Source organism: Dermacentor andersoni, chromosome 7, assembly GCF_023375885.2.
Source record: "Dermacentor andersoni chromosome 7, qqDerAnde1_hic_scaffold, whole genome shotgun sequence".
In the NCBI taxonomy this organism is placed as follows: domain Eukaryota; kingdom Metazoa; phylum Arthropoda; class Arachnida; order Ixodida; family Ixodidae; genus Dermacentor; species Dermacentor andersoni.
Genome location: NC_092820.1, coordinates 85544174 through 85559800, shown reverse-complemented (window position 1 = coordinate 85559800; position 15627 = coordinate 85544174). Strand labels below are relative to the sequence as shown.

General features: G+C 47.4%; 1 non-coding gene across 1 annotated transcript; it reads right to left on the bottom strand.

Moving 5' to 3' along the window:
- Positions 1-13654: 13654 nt before the first annotated feature.
- On the bottom strand, positions 13655-13837 carry LOC126535021 (U2 spliceosomal RNA). The gene has a single exon (XR_007600458.1). It is a non-coding gene; the product is annotated as a U2 spliceosomal RNA (small nuclear RNA).
- Between the last annotated feature and the right edge of the window lie 1790 nt (positions 13838-15627).

Below are 15627 nucleotides of genomic sequence, written 5' to 3'. Positions count from 1 at the left end.
GATGCCGACAGGACGCAGTAAAGGCTCCCAAACGATCATGCTAGCTGGGACATCCGCTGAAAAAAACTATAACATCACAGCGTTATCCGTATTTTTGCAGTAGATGTGCATAAAGATATCCTATGTATGTCATTGTATAGTTAGTGTAAATGCTATGATTTATCGCACGTATGTCCGAAACAAGCGTCTGGGTGTACAAGTGAGCGGGTACAGTAAGCGAAGCGACTGAAGTATCGGAAGCGATAGATTCGTTTCACCTTTGAAATCAAAAGTGTGCTCAGCGAGGAAATTCGCACGAACACCGTCTCAGTCTTACTTTTCACGCACCTGCACTTTTTAGGTAAAAAACCTTAGCAGCGTTATGAGACCTTAGAGACAAATTGATAAGCATAATAAACTGAAAAGGACAACTTACCGAAGGCTTGCCAGTTCTCGTCACTCGCTTCACCGCTCACAAACACAATCGCAAGTGCGTATTCTTTTTTTTTGTTACTGTAATGTGTGATATATCCAACGCACATGTTCCTTGCGAGCGCAATTATTATTTCTTGCGGGAAAATTTAAGTATTTACATATTATACGCAAGGATAATTAAACAGGAATACATTTATGATATTTATTCGTGACAAGCCGTTTTACAGTAGTCAATGACAGTGCGCAAACGCAATGTCAAACACAAGGACGGGGAAGGCAACACAAACGCGTTTACCGATTTGTGAAGCCCAAAGCAATGGGCACCCGCAAGTTACCCATAATGGGCAGTTGTATGTGCAGCCTTAAGCACTTGGCGCACTCACAGCTCTCGGTGAAGGCTCCTGTGGCGCCACCGGCCGAAACCCGCGCAAACATGAGTTTCTCTAAACATCGGACTTAGAAAACTTGCATTACAACTGGAAAACATCCCAAAACCAGGATGTGCCTTCTATTCCGACGATATCACCCTATGGGCAGCCAAGGGTTCATACGGCGACAGAGAAAACACATTACTCACAGCTATCGGACACATCCAGTCATACATAACCACAGCAGGAATGAGATGTGCCCTACACAAGTCGGAGTGCCTTCAAGTCCGGCCCAAGCAAACTAAGAAACATCGAGCCCCGCCAATACATCTCGAGATTGCCGGGCAACCTATAAAGCGGGTCCCGACAACACACTCACTAGGTATGCACGTCCTGGAGAACAACGGCATAAAGGTGGCCTCAGAAATATTAAATCACGTTATAAGAAGCATCGCATCCCTCATAACCAGAATAGCGCGCAGCAAAGATGGTTACACAGAGGACGAGACCTTAAGACTGGTACAAGCCCTGGTCATCAGCCGTGTCACGTACGCACTCCCGTATCAAGTCAAGCGCCCAAGCGAGACTGAGCGCATGGACACTCTTAGAAGAATGGCATACAAGATGGCCTTACAGCTATCGTCAAGCACAAGCACAAAGAAATTACTAGCGCTAGGGGTATACAACACGTTTGAGGAGCTAGCAAGTACCACGCTCATAGTGCAGAGGGAGCGTCTCAACAAGAGACAACAGGGAATACACCTTCTTCAACGGCTAGGGTACCCGCTGACACCCCAGTACTCCGAAGAAGAAACACAACTCCTGCCTAACCACATTAGAGAGAACATTGTAGTAGACCCTATCCCCTAGAACATGCACCCCACCCACAATCAAGAGAGGAGAGCAGCGCGTGCCCGCATGTTGCACAAACGCTGTTTCAGGGACCCAGATACATACTACACTTACGCTAGCCCGTATTCCTCGTCGCCCCATCGTGGGCCCAAATACACAATCGCCGTCATCAATCAGGCGAACCTGGTAGCCTTTGCCTCCATCTGCGCCACATGCAACGCAGCAGCAGAAGCAGCAGCGATCGCTCTCGCACTTCGCGACGCGGAGAGCAAGCGAAGGTCCGCCCGCGTCCTCACGGACTCACAAGCGGCGTGTCGTTTCTACGTGAATGGAACACTCCCTATACAAGCCATTCAAATCCTGGGTCGCTCACTAGAATAGACCCACGGTATTGTCTGGTGCCCCGGGCACGAAGGCCTGTAGGGCTACGAAGAGGCGGACTGCGGAGCTCAAGGTCTCACTAGCCGAGCGGCAGACCACACCGTTCTTCAGCCCCCGACAGACCGACGAGTGGCCCACGAGTTATTAATCACAAGTCATCAAATACTGAAGGACCAACGTCTCGAAAGAACACTATACACTCTCCCGCACAAATCTCTCAATAAACTCCAGGCATGGGACTGGCGACGCCTGCAAACGAACACATACCCAGACTTGTCTCTTCTACACAACAGATATACGTCCCTGATATGTCCCTGGTGCAGAAACCACACAGCGACACTCACGCACATAACACACAAATGCACCCACCGTCCGGGCGACGCAATTTCGCCACGAGTCACAGCACACACACGCACTACGTAGTCTTGGGAGGCGAGACTCCCCGAACTAGACCTGGGAAGCCAACTGGTGACCCTCGACCAGGCCCGGCGAGCCGCGATTGCCAGTGGAGCCCTGTCAGAGGGAACCACCCAGGAATAAACCGCGCAACGATTTCTGCAATAATAAAGTTGCTCCTCCTCCTCCTAAAACTACCTAAGCCTTCGTCCCACTACCCCCGTAATGCTTTCTTTCTTTCGCTCTGTGCAAGTAGCATCGACTGTAATCTAACACAGGCACTCTTTGTTGAGCTTCGTAACAGCAGGCGGCCTGTTGTTGCCTTACTTAGAAGATACACTGAAAGCTGAGTTTCCAAGAACGGTGTATACTTTATTGAAGCAATAAATTCACGCTAGCCAATTCTTCGCTGTAGAACAAACAAGCATGTAACATGCTTGTTTGCATGAACAGCATGAACAAACAAGCATGTAATAACTGCTTTAGAGTCTAGATTGAAACGTGTTCAAGAGCATCCGTTTAATGCTCCACTGCCGAAGGTTTACGTGCTGCTTAATTACCTGTTTCAATTAAGCTACTGTGCAAACGGATAGGCAGCAAAATGGCTCTTCAACAGACACGTTCTTCCTTGAAGGCAGGCGTTATGGTTCTGAAAGCGAATTGACGGGGCGGCTACCGATGTTCGCTTGGAACACTGCAGCAAAGGACGCCAGAGGGCATGCCGTCTTGCAGCCGTGTATTTGCTTTCGTATATCTATATTTTGGCATCTGTGGTATCCGTTCGGATAGTGATGCTGTAGTCAGTGTTCCAACTATACTGTTTTCACTCCGTACTACCCAAACGCTGCATCAGAGGTTCGTGTTTTAATGTTTCTTTTCATATCTTGTGAATTCTTTCGTTAACTGTGGTTCCTTGACGCTGGCCAGCCTTGAATGGCCCTAAATAATTCATAATAATAGCTTTCTACGTGACAGTTTCAGTCTCGTTGGCCAGGAGGTAAATATAATGTGGCGTTTGGACAGCGAAAGTGGTCACGTAAAAGGACATCACGACGACGGGAAGTTTTCCGCCTGTTCCAGAGGAGCGGGCAACACACAGCAACCCTCTACGAACAGTTACGTTCTGCAGCTGCCGACAGGCGGTGACCCATGTCTGCGCTTACACCGTCGTGGCAGCAGTTTCCAACTCCATAAATGACGGCAACTTTGAATCTATTTTTTAAACGCGGGAATTAACCGCGCGAAGTGTTGCCTTGAACAACGTACAGTCCAAATTGCAATTTTTCTGTGGAATTGGAGCTACAACAGTGTAACGGGAACGCAAAACCTCATTTCGAACATTTTAAACGAAATGGGCACGTCTCAGTATCGAAGAGCTATGTCCGGTAATAATAGCACGTTGTTGAAGATCACGGCTCCCATATAACACTAACACAAGATTTAAAAAATAACGCTATCAGTTCAGTGAACGCCGTGATGTGCCTGATTCATCGTTCTCGCAAGCAGCATCTCTCACGCCCTAGGAAAAGGCTAAGCGAACCGTGAACGTACTTATTTAAATTATTTTAGGCATTTACTTTCCTACTCCCAAGTCACCCGAAGGCTTTTCATAAAAGCAGAAATAGCGCATGCATTAGTTATGCAAGGTTTCGGCCGATGTATTAAATCTAGTGTCATTTTCCTCATTTATGTTATATTAAGATAACTTGACAATATCATTGCTTCACCGCTTTCACACCACACTCACCGCAGCATTTCAAAGTTAAGTAGCTTAACTCAACTAATGAAAACATTGTTATACCATAATAAACAGTAGTTTCTTAAACAAGTTATCTAAGCGTCTTCGGTGGTCGGTAAGTTTGAACAGCTTCTACGTGCGACAGGCTACTTTAAAACATTCTTTAGCTTCTCTTTGCTTAGACTGACTATACAGATACTTGCATGTTCAGCACCTTTTGTTACATTACTGACTACATGCGTTACACTTTATAATGTATATATGCGTACTCAAATGAGCGCGTTAACTGTTAACATTAATCCACCACGCGGATTGATACAGGTTACCGTCCGTACTCAATTGGGAACTCCAGAATCATTTACTTGTGATGGCAGCCCTGTGCAAATAAACGACGATAGCCGCGACATCTAGGCTCAAGGTGGCTCTTTCGCTTGGTACAGTGCACAAGTTACTCATTTGGGACGTTTGTGAATCAAGTTCTTTAGTCGAAGACGAAAGCCCCTGCGGCCGATGACCTTATTTTCATCGGACTCAAGCATTTTATCGACCAAACCGCGAGTACCGTTAGGTGGTGCGTGCCAACGTCTGGCCAGCCTAGCGAGACGTATCAGTCTTTTTTTAAACATAAAGAGGCTTCCATTTGAGCCGTAGGGTAAATAAGTCAAGGACTGTGCGTAGTGGGCGTCCGAAAGATGCAAGTACTTGCTTGCGGTGTTCTTCCACTGCTACAGGTACAATACATCACACACAGGCAACTCCACACTGTGAATGGTGTTACAATAAATAACATAGCATTCAACAATAAATAGGCAGGAACGTCAGTGATGCTATCAGAAGGTAAGCACGGATATCGTACACTGATAGAACGTGGCGAAAAACTGCAACATTACCTGGTCAGCATGTGTTCAGAAAAAAAACTAAACAAATGAGAGTTCCCTTCGTGAGTTGAGGTACACCTTTCTCTCTATAGCTTGCTGATCCGTGTAATGAGGTAGTGTGCCTCTTGTAACTGGCTCTTGTTCGTGCTATAGGTACGCAGTGTTCGAGGTATAGGGTCTAGGCTTGGCAACACAGCAGAGACCCGCCACCAGTAGGGATTCTCACACCCTGCTGAAGCGTGATAATTAAATAACAACTAATCGGACCAAGTTGCGTATCTTCCAATAGGCTTCTCAAATTTAGCGAGGGTGTTCTTTTGAGCAATGTCTCATGTACTAGTGTAAATTCATATCTTGGAAGCCAATCGAACGAGTTGTAATGAAATTTGTTGTGCGCACTGTATGGAAAAGAAAACTCGCGGAGCCGTGGCCCAACCGCCTGCTCCAAATATTGAACAGGCGCTACTTGCAGTAGCTTTTACACTTCTTCTTAACCTATAAACTGACAACTCACTGCACTGAATGAGAAAGCATCACATTTGCATGCACCGCTGAAGCATGCTATCAAAGCGACATATCGCCTCGTGGGATAACAAGTGTCATGATCAACTTCATACCCTCCGAGCTATTATCGTTCCTACCAACAGTGCAGGCATACAAAAGTATATTAGCTTGAATATTGGTGCAGATTAAGGCATTAGTAACGCTACTTCTGGGGCAGAAAACTAAAGAAAGCAAAATGAAGCTTAAACGTGTATGACTAATTTATGAAAGTACCGGCCTAAACAAAACTACACTCCTTGATTTGAAACTGGAGCAACATGCTTAAAGTATATAAAAGGAAAGCAATATTCTACTCGCCGGGAATAACGAAGTCGTCCCAATTGAAATGTTTTGAACAAATTTTCCCAATGAATTTTTGAACAATTTTCCCAATGCGCAAATTCCTCATCCATGGCGCTCTACGTTGGCGTCACATGCTACTTGTGGAATATGATGAATTGCTGTCCTTCCAACGCGATGACACCCATAACTCTACACAGCAACTTTCTTTAGACATCTGCTTTTTTATTTAGGCTTGGGCGCGCCGGCATCACAAAGATGTGAGAATTGCGAGACCACGTTAAGTGCAGCGCACACTGTGATGTGAGAACCTCCTGCCGAACCTAGATCGGTTGGGTCACGGTGCGAACGCCAGGGGTTGAGCATTTAGAAGTCCAACCGTCATTCTCATGAATACATTTTCTTTCTTAACTGATTAGCCTGCCACCAATTTCTGTATTGGGAATGTGTGTAGCTAGCATCTCGTGGGTCGATTGTAGAGATAATATATTCTAAAAATATAGGTCGTCACCGAAGGTGGGGCAGTCTAAACCTATCCCGTGGGTATGTGCCCTCTAAAAATGTGGGTAGTAGCGGTAGGCATGTGCAGCCTAAAAATGTGGGCTGATCCAGAAAATAGTGCTGTAAAAATATTACACTGCTCGACGCTCCTTTCTTTTTTGTTTATTGCGCAGACAGCTGCTCAGTGACATAAAAAATTAGAAGAAAAATGTTATTGATACGAATACAACCATGTATCGTGCAGAAGTCCAGCAAGGCTCGGCAATTAGAGCCTTCTTGACTCTACTTGCTGTAGTCAACATGCCGGTCATTGCGTAGGACAGATCGTCTGAGCAAGTGCTTCGAGATATATCCTGTACTTGGGCAAGTATGCAGCAGGTGATACAAATTGGTGTCTTTTGTCAGGGTTGTAGAGTTGGAGAAGTAGGTGGCCTCATTCTTCATGAAGCCCTTCCACTTGTAGCTGACAGCATAGGTCATCCGTCACCCCTGGGGTGCCGCTATAAAATGGCGTGCGCAATGACTGCACGTCATTGTCACTCGCAACTCGCTCAGGAAGGGATTGTATTTGATCGACGTCAAAAAGACCTTGAATCCTCTTCCGGCTTTTAATGTGAGTAGAGAGAGAGAGATTGAGAGCAAATGATAAATGAAAGGCAGGTATGTTAACCAGGACTGAACGCGGTTACCTGCCCTACACTGGGGAAAGAGAAAAGGGGAGGTAAAGTGTAAAAGAAGAAGAGAAATACCACTGGGGGTATCGATTGGTCACCCAGTCCGGACCGCAGATGGCGACTCAATCCGGTAGCTTTAAAGTGTCGTAGCAGCGCATTTGTGGCATTTTGTAGCTGCGATATGCGTGGCCATGATCCCAAGATCTTTTTTAAAGTGAACGGTTTTGCATCTAACTGATTTAGAGTTGTGCAGATGTCGTGTCTTTCATTTTCAAAAGATGCGTAGTTGCACAGTATATGTTCTGTAGTCTCCTCGACACCGCAGGCATTGCACTCGGCGCTATCAGCCATACCGATCAAACACGTATATGCGCTGGCGAATGCGACGCCCAAGAGTAAGCGGCACAGCATCATTTCGTCATTTCTCGGAAGCCCAGGTAACAGCTGCAGTTGCACAGATGCGTTGACGGAATGCAATAGATGTTGGGTGGATTCAGGTGTGTGCACTTCTCCAATGTCATTAGGTGCGCTAGCTTGCTTATGTGTTGGGCTGCTTCCGTCCGCGATAAAGGTACAGAAACAAGGGTTGCTTCTTCGTGTGCTTTCCTAGCAGCTTCGTCAGCGAGGTCGTTGCCGGAGATACCGCAAGGGCCCTGCATCCACTGAAACAACGTCGTGTCTTTTCGCTTTCATATGATGGTGCATTTCTCGTATCTCCGATACGAGCTGTTCCCAAAACCCGCGAAGAAGCGCTGACAGAATACATTATAAGGCCGCCTTCGAGTCGCAGAATATTGACCACCGATTAGCCGGTTGGTCGCAAATATAATCAATGGCACCTCGGAGGGCAACAAGCTCCAGACAGGTAGATGTTGTCACGTGGGAAACCTTGTATCGGATGCTTATTGATGGGGATGGTATAAACACTGCGCCGGTAGAGCTGCTCTGAGAGGAAGAGCCATCCATATATTTGTGGACTCGGCCAAAGTAGGAAGTGTGCAAACAATCGAGAGCTGTTTGCTTCGAGGCCAAGGTTGACAGGTCCACCTTCTTTCTTATCCCTGCAACGGTAAGACGCACTTGAGGTTGTTCTAAACACCACAAAGCTGAGGTTGAACGTACTGAGGGTGTGAAGCCCTATGGTAGGCAGGCACGATGGATGCTGACCACGTTGGACAATGACGCCTGTGGTCGTCGTTCTGGCAGGCAGACAAGAGAGCGTGATTGCATCTGTGAAACATGATGAATATGGGCCCTAACGGTGTCGGTGTTATTCTTAGTCGTGATCGGAGGGTCTTCAATCATTATAACGGCTCCTGCTGCTGAGGCGCTCTGCGGAAGGTCTAAGCAAATGCGTAGTGACAGTGCTTGCACGCTATGAAGTTCTAGAAGAGTTTACTTGCATGTTTAAGCAAGCACGGGAGAGCTATAGCTTAAGAAACCGATAAAAAGTGCTCGGCATAACTGTAGCATGGAGCCCACTGACGATCCCCATGTTTTTCCGGCGACGAACTTGAAGACCCGAAGAATAGATATGAGCTTCTTCTTCAAGTGGGCAACATGGGGGCTCCAAGAGAGGTCCCGGTCAACAATGACACATAAAAATCCATGATTTCCTTGTAGGAGATAGGCTGGTCATTGATGCATACTGGATAACGAGACATTGCTTTTCGCGTAAAAGCGACTAACGCGCATTTTTTCTGTTGAGATGGTAAGGCCATGTGTGTGAAGATAGTCATATGCCTGCGTTGCTGCTTTCTGTAGCCTTGTGCTAACGTGCACGCGAGTGACTGCTGAAGTCCGGATGCAGATGTCGTCGGCGTAGATTGAGACACTCACTGTTTGCGATAGGGATTTGGCTAGCCCAAGAAGCGCGAGGTTGAAAAGAATAGGGCTTAGAACACCACCTTGGAGAATGCCTCGGCATGTGTAGTGGTCGGTAGTGGGACCATCTTCCGTACATACAGACAAGGACCTTAGTGTCAAGCAATTTCTGATCCGCCGGTGTACTCGCCCTCCTAGCTCAATTACCAAAAGTGCGTCTAGAATGGTTTGATGAGAAACGTCGTCGTAATCGACTTTCCCGTCAAGAAAGACTGCTAATATAAGAAAGACTGCTGATGACTGCTGCTGATAATCGCTTCCAAGATTTTCGCTGTTCTACAGATGACACTAGATCGATGGCACTGTCGAAACCCCGCCATAGTGTCAGTGTAAACTTTCTGGTGTTCAAGGTACCATTTGAGACGCATGATGATTATACGTTCCATGAGCTTCCCGACGCAGCTGGCAAGTGCTATAGGCCGACACGATGCCATTTCCAGAGGGGAATTTCATGCGTAATGTGAGTAAACTGTCAGGTAATGTATAAGGGTGGCCAAGATACAATATATGTGAAAATATTTGGTTCAACGCCATTTAGGAAAATCATCAACGACCACCCAGAGCAGTGGTGCCTTGTTTTCTTGGGCATGGTAACACCAGTATGGCGTGTGAACAAATTATTAATTCATTTGTCCCATTCGCGTTTGCCGGGCCCTGTGGTCACTCTTCATCTGCTGGCTTCTTTTCTAAGGTCTGCTCATTCAGCACAATATGTCCTTGGCTCCCGCAATGACGAGTGCCAACTATAGGTGAGAACACGTAGGCCAGGCTGCTCGAAATCCAATTCGCAGAAGCTGGAGACAGGAACAACGCTCGGGTGATGAAGGGCACCGGTTTCTGAAGGAGCACTCCCTGGGCCTAAAGCAAGGGGTCCCTGCTGCCGCTCTATTTCAATGTGACCTGTTTCCGAAACTCAAGAGACGACGTTATCGCCCAAACTAACATTACCTTCGAAATGGGGAGTGCCAAAGGACAGCACTCACTAAGGGATCAGCTTTGTCACCTCGGCTGCTCTCATTCGCTGTCACACTGGTATGCTTGGTATTGCACCCGCAGCAGGTCACGTGAGCTCCAGCAATTCGCTCACCAGGCTCGAGCCGCTGCGCACGTGACGGTACGGCGACAGCAACGGCTATGCTGATGGGCTGAGTGGGCGTCAAGTGTCCTATAGCAATAACTTAGTTTGGCAACAATCAATGGAAGGCGCGCAGTTTCGATAGCGTCGACTGAAGTAGGGTCACAAGAAGAACGGTGCCACTTCCAAACTTCCAAAGATGCGGCAGGTCGTCAAGCTCCTTCCTTAAGTCTGATTCGCACCTCCCTCCTCATGGCTGCCGCATGTCCAAAATCAGCGACGGATGATTGTCGTTCAAAACTTCACGCTCGTCAGGAAAATCGCTCAACTTGTGCCGAAAGCTCTCACTTCGGACAGCAATGTCGACCCAATGCAATTTCACGGCGACGTCTTCTTTGCTGGGGCCAATGACAGCGCGGAGGCCACCGTAGAATTGAAGTCTAGACATTCACCAAAGCTCCTGCATCCATGTCGGCCTTGCTGCCCAACTTGACCAGCCAGAGGTGGTTCATCTTGAAGGCTTCTGTACCCGTAATGTTCTTGCCTGCTTCTTCCAATGGCTGTCGAAAATCTTCCAGCCGTTACGGTCATCTTGTTAGATTACCGTTCACAGATCACAAGTTGAACCACTTAAGCATTAGCAAAGTTCTGTTCGTCTGTTCTCCTTCTTACTACTTCAGTGGAACGTGAAGTTTCGGCAGTTGCTGATCGAATGCAGAGGGGAAGCGATGTAGATCAGATGGACAAGAAATATTGATAGGAAAAACTTTTCTATATACATGACAGATAAAACAAATGCGTTGCAACTTGAACAATTGATAAATAAGGTCTCACTCTTCGACTGTCTCAATTTCTGTTAGAGGTCAGAATTGTTTTAACGTACTTGGTATGGAGCCTCACCGATTTATTAGCAATCCTGATTTCGGCCCCGTCTGAGGAACAGCATACTGTCTCGATTATTACAACTCAAACAGACAAAGGAAAACGGCAGTAAGGCCGTTAGCCAGTCCCACAGGTACAACTGCCAATGAGAGCTAAATGTTTGTTAAGCCGCAAACCAAAGAAAGGGGCTTACTCTTAAAAGGAAACATGCTGGAAAATAAAACGGTTTTCCTCCCTTCCTACTACTCCGTTCCCCTCTCCAATTTTCACGACATGTGAACATAGTATCTGCCGGACAACGTTCTCCGTATACGCTCTTCGCGTGCGTACTGCATCTGTACGGCCGCCACTGAAAGTCGTAATTCGACACCACGCGGGCTTTTCTCAGCACTCAACAACAAAGCCCGACGGTTACCGCCAGGACGCGTAGGGGAGTAGACTCCCGCGCTGTACTTGCAGTACGTGGTCAATATTGCTAGGCCACTCTAAACCTCGGAGGCGTCTCCAGCAATCGAGGAACTCGGGAGCCGGCGTCACAACGCCGCTTACAGCACTCCGAGTCATGGTTTCTCTAGGTGGGGCTATTATGACCGTCGGCGGAATGCCAGCTCAGTGTGCACAACGCCGCATTCTCCGAATCCATTCTCCGCATCCGCACCGCGCCCCACTGGCGCGCCCCAATACTCGTCGCCCGACACCATGCGGATCTTCTGACCCCTCATAAAACACAAACGGTGGCGTATTAAACGTGTAGTGGAGTAGAAAATCACCTGGTAGACTCGCGACGCTTAGTAAGTACACAAAACAATCATGCGCGGCCTTAGATTATCCTTACGTGATTTCAACGCTAAAGCATGGACACTTGCCTAAGTTATCACCTTCAATTAATGCTCCACCTTAATCCACATTGCTCTAATTTGCGCCAAGCTTAATCCAATTCATCTGGCTTAATCCACTTTTATCCACGTTAATCCATTTTATTGCACCTTATTGCACTTTGCTCTACCTTAACCGAATTTTAAAAGTAGGCCAGGTGGGTTTTTTTCTGTGTGGGCCAAGCCGTCCGGCCAGCGCCGTGGCCGTTCACCGGGGAATTTCGCAGTCCGAGCCGCAGCAGGTCCAAGAGGGGAGAACTTTGGTCCAGTTGGTCCCACATGTTTAAAGAGGATAAGAACCGCAATTTCAGACGGGACGTGACGAAGGAGCTCGTCCTGTCCACTCCTTCGTCACGTCCTGTCTGAAGTCGCGGTTCTTTCCCTCTTTAACCACGCAGCAGCTCCAGCGGCGGAAACGTGATGTAATAGCTTGGTCACTGGGCTTTTGGTACCATCGAATAACAAAGCCGGACGCCGCACATTTACAGCGAAGCTGTATATGGCTATGGGCACGTTGCAAATGCTAGGCGGCGCCCTGTCTTTCGGACCCCTAGCGCCATCTAACGAATAGTTGCTCAAATTTGGTAGGATTACTCACGGCGTCAGCAGCTTGCGCTGCGTGTTTGGCGCCCTGTCAAACGGCAGTGATCGCGCGAAACAGCGTTCCGATATTAATTCTAGCCGGGTTTCGGGGATCACAAGATCTTGCCAGCTTTTTTCGTGGAAAGAATTTGGAGAAAGGAAGTCGTGAATTTGAAGCGGGGCACGTGTACGACGTGAGGGACGTGCTGAACTCGCACGGATCGGAAGTGACTGCTAGGTGTATTCCGCAAACGAAATTTAAATCACCGCATCAGCGAGATGCGTGAAGCTCAGCGTAAGTTACGTCGTTATATACGTTGTGGACACATGAAATTATAGGTGACATTGATTCTTGCAGATCGGCGACAGCAAACAAATCGTAGCGGGGAGCTGCGATTGCCGTGCTGACATCGTAGGGAAGAGCAAGCACGCCGCGGTAGTTGCATGTGCATACAGGACGGCAAATGAGACTCCAAAACATCTCAACCAAGAACGTGGGGAGTAACAACGTCTCGTAAGACCTAGCCGAGGTATTCTAACGTTGCTCTCCCCAAACACAAAAAAGTGAGGAGCTAACCAGTTTTGTTAGGCTACGCTAGGAAAATATTTTCGGCCAAGTTACTGGAAGTCGGACTCTTTTTATGTTGCGATTTTTCAGTGCGTGCAAAGGAGGTTCCAATAAACCACATCGTCAAATATTTTTGTGATCTCAACTGCCCTCTAGTTGATATGCTGGGCGCAGAAGAGTGTATGCCAGCTGAGCCAGCTGCAACCCCTCCTCGTAGCTCTCAGCAAGCCCTGGCGCTGTTTGAATGGGAGAGGATTGGGAAAGAGTTCCACAGCTTTACTTCGATAGAGTGTGGAAACAAAGTACTTTGATGGCTGCATATCTTAGTACGCACTACAGGTGTCCCGTTGCTGCGATCGTTGCTCTAAAAGCAACGAATTCAGCGTTAACGCATTTGGCATAACGCCGGAACATAAAAGTTTGCCGTCGGACAAGCGCGAGCCAGCATTGACGCCGTTCTACTTCATACGGTCGGCTCGGAAACTTGTAAAACTTTGTTCTTAGTGAGTTGGTGTACGTGCTGTTGCAGCCCACTACGCAACAGCTCGGGTTGCACTTCAACGTTGCTCAGAAAAGGCAACAGCTACGCGCGAAAGAGTGCAGAGACAGGCTTTCCGACCGCAAGCGGGCCCGTCGTATCCTGCCAGTTGCGCGCTCGCCGCCGCGAGGGGCGTCCTAGTAGGCGCGGGAACTACGTTCGCAACCTGCCTATAGTTCACAGCGGGTCGACGTCTCTAGACAAAAAATCGTAGGCCGACCCCGACGATAGTGTAAAACCGGGCCGACCCGCGGCGGAGGGGAAGCAGGCTTCAAGCACTTCGCTAACTTGCAAAAATTAAGTTTAATATTTTGGGTGCAAATAGAACCCTTATGAAACTTTGAGCGGATGAGAACAGATGCTACACTTTGGCCCACGTCGGCCGTGTCTACGTTCGCACCGCCCTCTCGTTGCAGCGCTCCAAGCTCTTACGTATCTACTTTCCTTCCGCTCTCGCATGGTGGCAGCCCCGTCGAAACGTCACTCGTGTCTAGTTTCCTCTGGTTCCTCGGGGCGGCGGTCCCGGCGTCCACGCGAATGTATACAAAAACACGGCATATGAGTTGGTACGTTTGTTGAAAATTCTGTGCCTTATGTGTTCTGTGTCTTATGCTTAACAGCTTCGCTGGTAATGCGCTTTCACAGATAGGAATGACTTGTCATTTTTGCTTCATTGGCCATATAAGGCTTTCACCTTAAAAAACGCATTGCTGCTTGCTCTGGCGCAAACGCAGTATCGGTATCAAAATCCTATCGTTCGAGGGCGCAAAAGAAAGACTGTCCCCGCAGCCAGCAGCAGGCGCTATAGCACCTCGCACGGAGTCAGCCATCACGCGTCCGACCTACACGAAAGCCCGACATGGAATGCGGGCTCAACACCCATGCTTGCAGAACCAGAGCCATATGAATGTGTCGTACCTGCAGTATAAAACCGATGTCACAGGAGAACAGTTGCTATGAAGGCTTAGTTTAAAGATTCGGTGATATTTGAATAAAAGCCATCTCTAAGACATCATATAGAACCCACTTGCAGCATTGTAGACATTAGCAAAAGTTTGATTTTGAGAAAATTTAATGCCGAACCCGCGGCCTCACTGTTCCCTTGTGGTGGTCGCGGGATGCACCTTTAGTAGGGGCATTGCTTCCGTGACCGAAATGCCACCGATCTCTGAGGGTTCACGCACTTCGTATCGCACAACACAGTCAGAAAAGCAGTCAGTGAGTTGATAAGGATGATAAGGAGTGATTAGGGGTATATTGGTTTCATCAAAATTGTTAATACGACGCGGACGGATTAGGTGCTGAAGGCCGATAAAGGCCTATAATGGTCGGATCCCTTCCAAAAAGTTTAACACGGTTAGGTAAGGGTTGATAAGGGTTGGATTAGGTTCCATAAGTTTGGAAAAGACAGATAAGGATTGACAACCAAGTTGAAAAACACAACAGGAAATTTCAGTCTGTCGTATTTTGGGACGTTGTTTCTGTAGTTCTGTTGCCTGTAGTTCTGTTGCCTGTAGTTCTGTTGCCTGTAGTTCTGTTGCCTGTAGTTCTGTTGCCTGTAGTTCTATTGTCTGTAGTTCTATTGTCTGTAGTTCTGTTGTCTGTAGTGTGACGTCCTGTAGTAGAAAGTTCTGTAGTTTTTCATAAATATTTAATTAAAAATTGACAGAGACCTCCTTAAGGCTATGTAAATTTGTTAGTACAATAAAGAAAAAAAGAAAAGTAAAAAAAAAAACGTCTCCGTCGAGGTCTCGAACTTGCGACCTCACGATTCCGAGCCCGGCATCTTACCACTACACCACTCCTCTTTTTTTTTCTTTATTGCCGGCTTTGACATACACAAACAATACAGAAAAAGGAAAAAACTACACCACTCCTCACATGTATTTCGAGTGTACATTTTGGCCATGTCAATAGTACGATGCGCTGATGTTTACATTTGCATTTTAAGAGCCAAGATCCGCTATCACTCCACCGCGTCCCCTGCCGCATCTCTAGAAGAGCAAAAGTGTTGTTACCATCGACAGGTACATCGTGGAGTGCTAGAACATCAATATTGATGTACGATGTCCATATTAAATAAGACATTCAGAAATAGACAACGGTGACTGTTGGGGCTGTTACTGCTAATTTCGACAGTTGTCTCTCGGTCTTTACACTTTTGAGCGCGCACATAAT